Genomic DNA, 9,418 nt, shown 5'->3' with positions numbered 1-9,418 from the left:
TTTTTGGGTTGCCACAAAATATCTATTAACATATTTTAGAACTAGTGTTCTGAAGCACATAGTTAGGAAATGTGGATTCGCTCATTTGCTAGGTAAGGGAACTTGCGTTAAGTGAGTTAAGTGATTTGTGCCAAGTTACAGGACTACTTAGTGATACAACTGGGTCTAAAACCGAGGGTTCCCAAATTCCTGATGGTCCAGTATTTTTGCATTGTACCACGTCGTCACCTATGAGCCAAGTCGTAAGGCTGCTGAAAAACAATAGGGAATGGCTTTTAAAAGTAATTTTATTGGTTGGCTGTAGTGGCTCGTCCCTGTAATCCCAGCACTTTGGGAGGCCAAGGTGGGAGGATTGCTTGAGCTCAGGAGTTTGAGACCAGCCTGGGCAACATGGTGAAGCTTCGTCTCTACAAAAAGTACAAAAATTAGCCAGGCGTGGTGGCATGTGCCTGTAGTCCCAGCTACTCAAGAAGCTGAGGTGGCAGGATCCCTTGAGCCTGCGAGGTCAAGGCTGCCGTAAGCCATGATCATGCCACTGCATTCCAACCTGGGTGACAGAGTGAGACCCTGTCTCAAAAACAACAAAAAAACCCCACAATTTTATTGTAAAATATTTATCTACATAATATGTTGTTTATGACATGTTATATGTTTGGCATAAAACATATGGCATAAAACAATATTAAGAAAAGCAGGCTGGGCATGGTGGCTCAAGCCTGTAATCCCAGCACTGTGGGAGGCCAAGGCGGGTGGATCACGAGGTCAGGAGATCGAGACCATCCTGGCTAACACGGTGAAACCCTGTCTCTACTAAAAATGCAAAAAATTAGCCAGGTGTGGTGGCGGGCGCCTGTAGACCCGGCTACTCGGGAGGCTGAGGCAGGAGAATGCTGTGAACCTGGGAGGCGGAGCTTGCAGTGAGCCGAGATCGCGCCACAGCACTCCAGCCTGGGCAACAGAGCGAGACCCCGTCTCAAAAAAAAAAAAAAAAAAAGAAAGAAAAGAATAGAAAAGCACCTATGTATCATCACCCAGCTTAAGAAGGAGAATATTATCGGAAACTTGGAAGCGCCTTGTAGGCCCTTCCCCAATTACACCACCCTGTGTTTATCATTGTGCTCATCATGCTTTGCTTTGCTTTATACTTTAACTACATAGACAGATCCCCAAAATGCATTATTCTATTTGACACATTTTGAACCTTTAATTAATGGTATTACTGTAGTATTCTTTTGCAACTTGCAAAACTTTTGCTCATTAATTTCTTGAGATTCGTCCATGTTACTAAGTATAGCTATAACTCATTCATTGCTACACAGACTATTATTGGGTGAATACATCACAATTTTTTTTTTTTTTGAGACAGAGTCTTGCTCTGTTGCCAGGCTAGAGTGCAGTGGCACGATCTCAGCTCACTGCAGCCTCCACTTCCCAGGTTCAAGCGATTCTCCTGCCTCAGCCTCTGCAGTAGCTGGGACTACGGGCGCACACTACCACGCCCAGCTAATTTTTGTATTTGTAGTAGAAACGGGGTTTCACCATGTTGGCCAGGATGGTCTTGATGTCTTGACATCATGATCTGCCCCCCTCAGCTTCTCAAAGTGCTGGGATTACAGGCGTGAGCCACCACACCTGGCCTCATCACAATTTATTTATTCATTCTCTGTCAATTGATCTTTGAGTTGTTTCTGTTTTAGTCCATCACTGTAACAAAATACCTGAGACTGAGTAATTTATAAAGAACAGAATTTTTTTTTTCTCACAGTCTGGAGGCTGTGAAGCCTAGATCAAGGTGCCAGCGGGATCCTTGTCTGGTGAGAGCTGCCCTCCGCTTCCAAGATGGTACCTTGATGCTACATTTTCTGGAAAGAGGAACACTGGGTCTTCACATGGTTGAAGGAAAGAGAGAAGGGGGAAAATGGCTGAACTCCCACCATCAATTTCTTTCATAATGGCATCAATCTACTCATGATGGCAGAGCCCACATGACCCACATGTCTCTCAAAAGACCTCACCTCCCAGCACTGTTGCATTGGGTATTAAGTTTCCAACACATGAATTTGTGAAGATATATTCAGACTATAGCACCTTCTCTCTTTCTTTCGGTTTAGTATAAACCATGTGTGAAGTGTTTTACATGCACAGACATGTATAAGCACACCTGCTAGTGTTTGTGTAAGTTATAACCTCAGAGAAATTGCTGGGTTATAGCACCCATCTTCAGTTTTATTAGAGAATATGAAATTGTCATTCAATTGACAATTGACATTGTCACCAGCAGTTTAAGAGTGTTTCCATTGTTCTATACTTAGCAACATTATCTCACCAGACATTTTTTAAAAACTTTATATTATGGAAAATTTCACACATGTACAAGAATTATACTATAAACTATCCCCTGACTTCAACATTTACCAACTCATGGCCAATCATGGGCTATTTTGGAACATTTGAAAGCTAATCTCAGATATCTGAGATTACTTCATCTGTAAACATTTCATAATGTATCCCTAAAAAATAAGGACTCTGCCTTTTAAAATTTGAGATAAAACATATAGTACACAAATCTTTTTTTTTTTTTTTTTTTTGAGACAGGGTCTCTCTCTGTCACCCAGGCTGGAGTACAGTGGCACGATCTCAGCTCACTGCAACCTCCACCTTCTGGGTTCAAGTGATTCTCCTGCCTCAGCCCCCCAAGTAGCTGGGATTATAGGCATGCACCACCACGCCCGGCTAATTTTTGAATTTTTAGTAGAGACAGGGTTTCACTATGCTGGCCAGGCTGGTCTTGAACTACTGACCTGAAGTGATCCACCATCCTCAGCCTCCCAAAGTGCTGAGATTACAGGCATGAGCCGAACCTGTACACAAATCTTAAGAGTACAATTTAGTGAATGGTGATTTTTTTTTTTTTTACATATACATGTACACAACTGTGAAACCACCACCGCGATCAAGATCTAGACTATTTTCAGCTCCTCCAGAAAGTTCCTTTGTAGCACTCTTTAAAAACATAAGAACAACACCACTATCATGCCTAAAATAATTGCAATAATTATTTAATATCATGAAATATCCATTAAATGATCTAAGTTCAATTGTCACTTTTAAAAATTTGTTTGCTTGTTTTATTGTCACTCAAATCATCTTTGTCCCCTTTCAAGCAATTTATTTGGTGAACAAACCAGGTGGCGTGTTCTGCAATTTCCCAGTCCGGGTTTTGTTGAATGCAGTCACAGGGTGCTGTTTAACATGTTCCAGCAATGTGTGTGTTACATCCAGAGAGCTGATCAAATTTCCAATAAGAACATTTCTTAAGTGGTGGTATATTCTTCCATTAGGAGGCACATGACATTTTGTTATGTCTGTTTCGTGTGTTAAGGCAGCAATTATTGATAATCACTGCTTAGTTCATGATTTCATTGGAGATTCTGTCATTCCTTTTCAATATATTAGCAGACTATGTATCTGAAGAGAAATATTTCATTATCAATTACTTGGTTACCATGAGGTGTAGCTTATACAGGAAACTGCCAGACTTTCAATTTTCAATCAGTATAAAATATAAAACGATGATGTGGTTTTAATTTTCCATTTCTCTGATTTACTGGTGAAATCATCATATGCTCCATGTTTACTTTTTCTTTTCTTTTTTTTTTTTGAGGCGGAGTCTCGCTCTGTCGCCCAGGCTGGAGTGCAGTGGCACGATCTCGGCTCACTGCAAGCTCCGCCTCCCGGGTTCCCGCCATTCTCCTGCCTCAGCCTCCCGAGTAGCTGGGACTACAGGCGCCGCCACCACGCCCGGCTAATTTTTTTGTATTTTTAGTGGAGACGGGGTTTCATTGTGTTAGCCAGGATGGTCTCGATCTCCTGACCTCGTGATCCGCCCGTCTCGGCCTCCCAAAGTGCTGGGATTACAGGCTTGAGCCACCGCGCCCGGCCCAATGTTTACTTTTTCTTCTGTGAATTGCCTATTCATTTTTTTTTTTTTTTTTTTTTTTTTTTGAGACAGTCTCGCTCTGTCCCCAGGCTGGCGTGCAGTGGCGCAATCTCAGCTCACTGCAACCTCCGCCTCCCGGGTTCAAGCAATTCTCCTGCCTCAGCCTCCTGAGTAGCTGGGACTGCAGGCGTGTGCCACCATGCTCAGCTAATTTTTGTATTTTTAGTAGAGATGAGGTTTCAGCATGTTGGCCAGGATGGTCTCAATCTCCTGACCTTGTGATCCACCCGTCTCAGATTCCCAAAGTGTTGGGATTATAGGCGTGAGCCACCGCGCCTGGCTGTGAATTGCCTATTATTATCTTTCGTCCATTTCTCCCCTTGGATTGTATGTCTTCTTCTTACTAATTTTTAAGAATTGTTGACATATTTTAGATATGAATTATTTGTTGGTTGTAAATATCTTCTTCCAGTTTGTGGCATTCAACTTTTGGCCTCTGAGGTTTTCCCTTACTTTGTTACCAATTTGGATATACATTTTAAAAGATGAGCCAAGCACAGTGGCTCATGCCTGTAATCTCAGAATTTTGGTAAGCTGAGGTGGGAGGATCGCTTGAGGCCAGGAGTTCAAGACCAGCCTGAGCAACATAGTGAGACTCTATCTCTGCAAAGTAATTAGTTAATTAATTAATTTGAGACAGAGTCTTGCTCTGTCGGCCAGGCTGGAGTGAAATGGCATCATCTCAGCTCACTGCAGCCTCTGCCTCTGCCTCCTGGGTTCAAGCGATTCTCCTGCCTCAGCCTCCTGAGTAGCTGGGATTACAGGTGCGTGCCACCATGCCCAGCTAATTTTATTTTTTATTTTTTATTTTTAGTAGGGACGGGGTTTCACTGTGTTAGTCAGGCTGGTCTTGAACTCAATTAGCCAGGCGTGGTGACTCACATCTGTAGTCCCAGCTACTTGGGAGGCTTAGGCGGGAAGATTGAGCCCAGAGTTTGAGGCTGCAGTGAGCTATGATCATTCCACTGCACTCCAGCCTGGGTGACAGAGCAAGACCCTGTGTCTAAAAATAAAAAATAAAAATAAAATAAAAAGATGTTTGGCCGGGTGTGGTGGCTCACACATGTAATCCCAGCACTTTGGGAGGCCAAGGCAGGCGGCTCAAGAGATAGACACCATTCTGGCCAACATGGTGAAACCCTATCTCTACTAAAAATACAAAAATTAGTTGGGCATGGTGGCATGAGCCTGTAGTCCCAGCTACTCGGGAGGCTGAGGCACGAGAATCACTTGAACCTGGGAGGTGGAGGTTGCAGTGAGTGAAGATCGTGCCACTGCACTCCAGCCTGGCAACAGAGCAGGATTCCGTCTCAAATAAATAAAATAAAATAAAATAAAATAAAATAAAATAAAATAAAAAGATGTTTATCTTGCCATGTAAAGGACACAGATATGCATACCACTAGCAACATGTGGTGTAAACGTAAGGTGAAATTTACTGGGAAAGTTACAGGCAGAACATCAGAAGACTACATGGATCCCACGTCATCTTGCTGTCTTGTGGATCCGTGTGCTTGTACAAGGTACCTCTAACTGACTGAGAAATTAGGCTATAACAATAGGAGCTTCCTGGTCAATGAAACTAGTTTGTTCTAAAGGAAGAGGCTCTGGAGCTCAGCCACCAGCAAACCTGTTCTTCTGCTGAGCAAACACAGACCTGCTGAGGCAGCCTCTTGCTAAGTGTGGGAGAGAAAATGAGCCTCCAGTGCCATCTGGATTTGTGTCTCCTTGTATCTGAGGTGTTTTGTAATGGGATCTTTTTTTCAGGCTATCTAGCCTGCCATTTTACCAGAAATGGAAGTCCTCTAAAGAATGTTTTAAGGTCAACAGAGAGCTTACCATTAGACTGCGCATAGAATAACATAAGCCAAGCTACACATTGCGGCTAGATCAATCTTCTTGACATTTTCACCTAGTTCATGTTACTCTCTGGCTGAAAAGCTTGCAGTCATACCTCAATTCCTACCTATTAATGTAGGTAGGAATTCTGCAATCTCGTCCCAATCTGGTTCTCTGATCTCACCTTTATATAAATCTCCAACCTACTAAATTGAACTCTTTCATGTCCTTTAAGAGCACCAAGAAATGCTGCTCTCTTGCCTCTTCCCTCCAATTATCCAAGCCGAAAGTCTCCTCTGAGACCTGAGACAAATTCTCCCTTCTCTCTGAAGTGTCCTCTGACCCTTCCTGTCCCTTGTGAACAATTTGACTGTGGAGCAGCAACAATGACTTTTTTTTTTTTTTAAAACAGGGTCTTGCTCTGTGGCCCAAGCTGGAGTTCAATGGTCTGGTGCAATCTCAGCTCACTACAACCTCCACATCCTGGGCTCAGGTGATCTTCCCACCTCAGCTTCCCAAGTAGCTGGGACTACAGGCATGCAACACCACACCAGGCTAATTTTTGTAATTTTAGTAGAGACGGGATTTCGCCATGTTGGCCAGGCTGGTCTTGAACTCCAGGACTCAAGTGATCTGCCCACCTCGGCCTCCCAAAGTGCTGGGATTACAGGCCTGAGCCACTGCACCCAACCAATGATGCCTTTTGACAGTCCTCACCAAATTCGGATATGCTCCCCACATCTCTCAGCATGCTTTGCAGTTGCGTTGGGGCTGTGAAACTAGGTCTAGCCAGGAGACCACAAAAAAGTGACATGTGGCACTTCTGGGCCCAAGGCACTTAAGAGTTAATATTTTTCCTCTACCCTTTACTTCACTACTGTGGCAACTGCATGTTCTAGATGGCATTACTACAATATTGAGGAGAACTATCCTGCCCATGTTGAACATTATGTGAATGAGAAACCATGGAACTTTGAGAATCGATTTATGTCTGCAGCATTGACTAACCTATCCTTCTTCATGCAGATCTCCTTTCATTTGAACAATATAAAAGTGTTAATAGATTATGTCTTGACTCTGACATTATTTTTTCTTTCTCTTACTCATTATTTTTGCCTGCCAAACATCGCCACCCCATCCTCTGAAAAAATACCCCTTATTCCAGAGGCACAATCTTTGTGGGACTGGTTATGTTCTTACACCCCACAGTTGACCAGTCGAGGGATCTGACCCAAGCCAGGCCAATGAGCTCCTCCCCATGATTTTTGACTTGGAACCAAGAGAGTCAACTCAGACTTTTCTAGTGATTTGGAGGCCTAGGATATAATGCCAGCAGCTGCCAGCAGCCATGCCCTGACCTGTGGGGAAAGCAGGTCTGCAAGAGGATTGAGCTGACACAAGGCTGCAGAGACACTTAAGACCCTACTTCTGATTGTTTCTGAGGCCTACACGTGTCCTAAATCTTCTTCATTTTAATGTGCCAAAACTTTCTTGGACTTCTAGAGGCAGCAAAGCCCAGCTTGAGTTAGGTGCCTTGGACTGTCTGTTACCCAGGGTCTGTCACCTGCAACCTAGCAAGTCCGGCTGACATCTGTCTATTCTTTCTCCTGCAGAAGCATCCTCAAACCAACAAACCAGGAGTGTGGAAAACTGTTTGTCTCTAAGGTTGCCCCCCAAGTGGTAATGCTCCTTAAGTCAATGAGATGCCCTCATCCACAGTCATATATGTTCCTATCAGACATCTTCTGCCGCTGTGTCAAAAAGAGATACATGGAATTTGGCTCCATAGAACCAAAAAGAATGGTTTGGAAAATGAAAGGAGTAGGGACCCTGAAGGCACAAAACCAGCCATGCAGAGGAAACACAACAGCAGGCTGGTTGTGTGGTGTTAATGGGTTCGATGAGACTATCTTGAGAACAAATCAGTAGGACATCAAGGTTCAGACAATTATCAAAGTCCTACTTCAACAGGAGAGGGCTTTCTTTTAAATGTTTTATAATCAATGAAAACACTGCAGCAGATGCTACTGATGCCCACGCACATCCCTTCAACCCACCCTCGAGATCACCTGCAATACCTGAGTCTCCTTCCCTGAGGGAGTTCTCTGGCTGCACAGGAGTACCAGGGAGTGGAAACCCCCAAGAGAAACTTTAATTCATGAGGGATGGGAATTGGTGGATCAACATATCTCTCCCTTTGGTACGACAGGACAATTCTGAGGTGCGTTTTACAGTCTCAAAAGGAGCCCCTTTGGAATGAGCAGTTTCCTCTCTTCCCTGCACTTCTCCACTTCCTCACCATACTAACCACTGCACCCAAATTCTGATCTCAGGAACTGTTTCAGGGAAACTCAAATGAACACATGATAATAATGGTGATGCCATAATTTACGTGCAGTAACAGTCACATTTTTCAGAGTACAGTTCTATGAGTTTTGATTAGCAGTTGTGTAAATACCACCAACTATCTATCACCACCCCCCAAAAATTCCTTGGTATTCTCCTTGGTATTCAACCCCTCCACCTTCGCTACCATTCCCTCATAACCACTGATCTTCATTCCAGGATATCATATAAACAGAATCGTTCCACTATTTAGCCTCTTAGTTTATTTGAGTCTGGCGCCTTCCACTTACCAAAATGCATTAGAGACTCACCATGTTGATATGGCCAGTCAGTCTATGAACGCTTCCTTATCTGGTACAAGAAGATGTTGCAGATTCATCTTGTGCTTTCCATGCTCCAGACCTGGAACCAGCCATTTCTACAAAAAGCCCTTTTACTGGAGAATGGTACTTAGATACCAAGATCTGGGCATTAGGCCTGCTCATTGTTATGGAGCCTCATAGTGGAAGAACTAGGGAATATATAAATCACACACACACACCCCCCAAGCATATCAGTATTTTATTGCATGGATATGTCATGTACTACATGTATTCATTCACCAGATGGAAGACATGATGGTTGTTTCCAGTCTTTGGAGGTTATACATAAGGTCATTACAAACATTCCATACAGGTTTTTGTGTGAATAATGATAAGTTTTTATTTCACTTGGGTAAATATCCAGGAGTGGGATTGCTTGGTCAAATGATACATTTATAAGACATTGACAAGTTGCTTTCCAAAAAGCAATGTAAAAGTGTTCCAGTTGTCCCACATTCTTATCAGTTCTTGGTGTTATCTGTTTTTAAAATTTTAGCCATTCTGACAAGTGTGTAGTGTTATCTATTGTAGTTTTAATTTGCATCTCCCCAGTAATTAATTATGTTGAGCATTTTTTCATGTGTTTAATTGCTACTCATATATCTTCTTTGCTGATGTATCTGTCAAATCTTTAGCCCATCTTAAAATCGAGTTGCTCTCTTATTACTGAGTTTTGAGCATTCTTAAAACATTCTTGGGCTTCAAAATGAAAAGTTTTTTTTTTTTCTGATTAGAAATGTAGTGTGTTCTAATTTTAAAAAATCAGGGAGCAGATAAAAAGCTAAAGAAAGTGAAAACAAATTAGAGAACTTTACCACCAAGAGGCAGAGACCCATCAAAGGTGGGTCATTTTACTGACGATGCTAAGGAC

The sequence above is a fragment of the Macaca nemestrina genome, chromosome 8 (genome assembly GCF_043159975.1).
Source record: "Macaca nemestrina isolate mMacNem1 chromosome 8, mMacNem.hap1, whole genome shotgun sequence".
NCBI classification, from domain to species: Eukaryota; Metazoa; Chordata; class Mammalia; order Primates; family Cercopithecidae; genus Macaca; species Macaca nemestrina.
Note: the sequence above shows the minus strand (reverse complement) of the source record.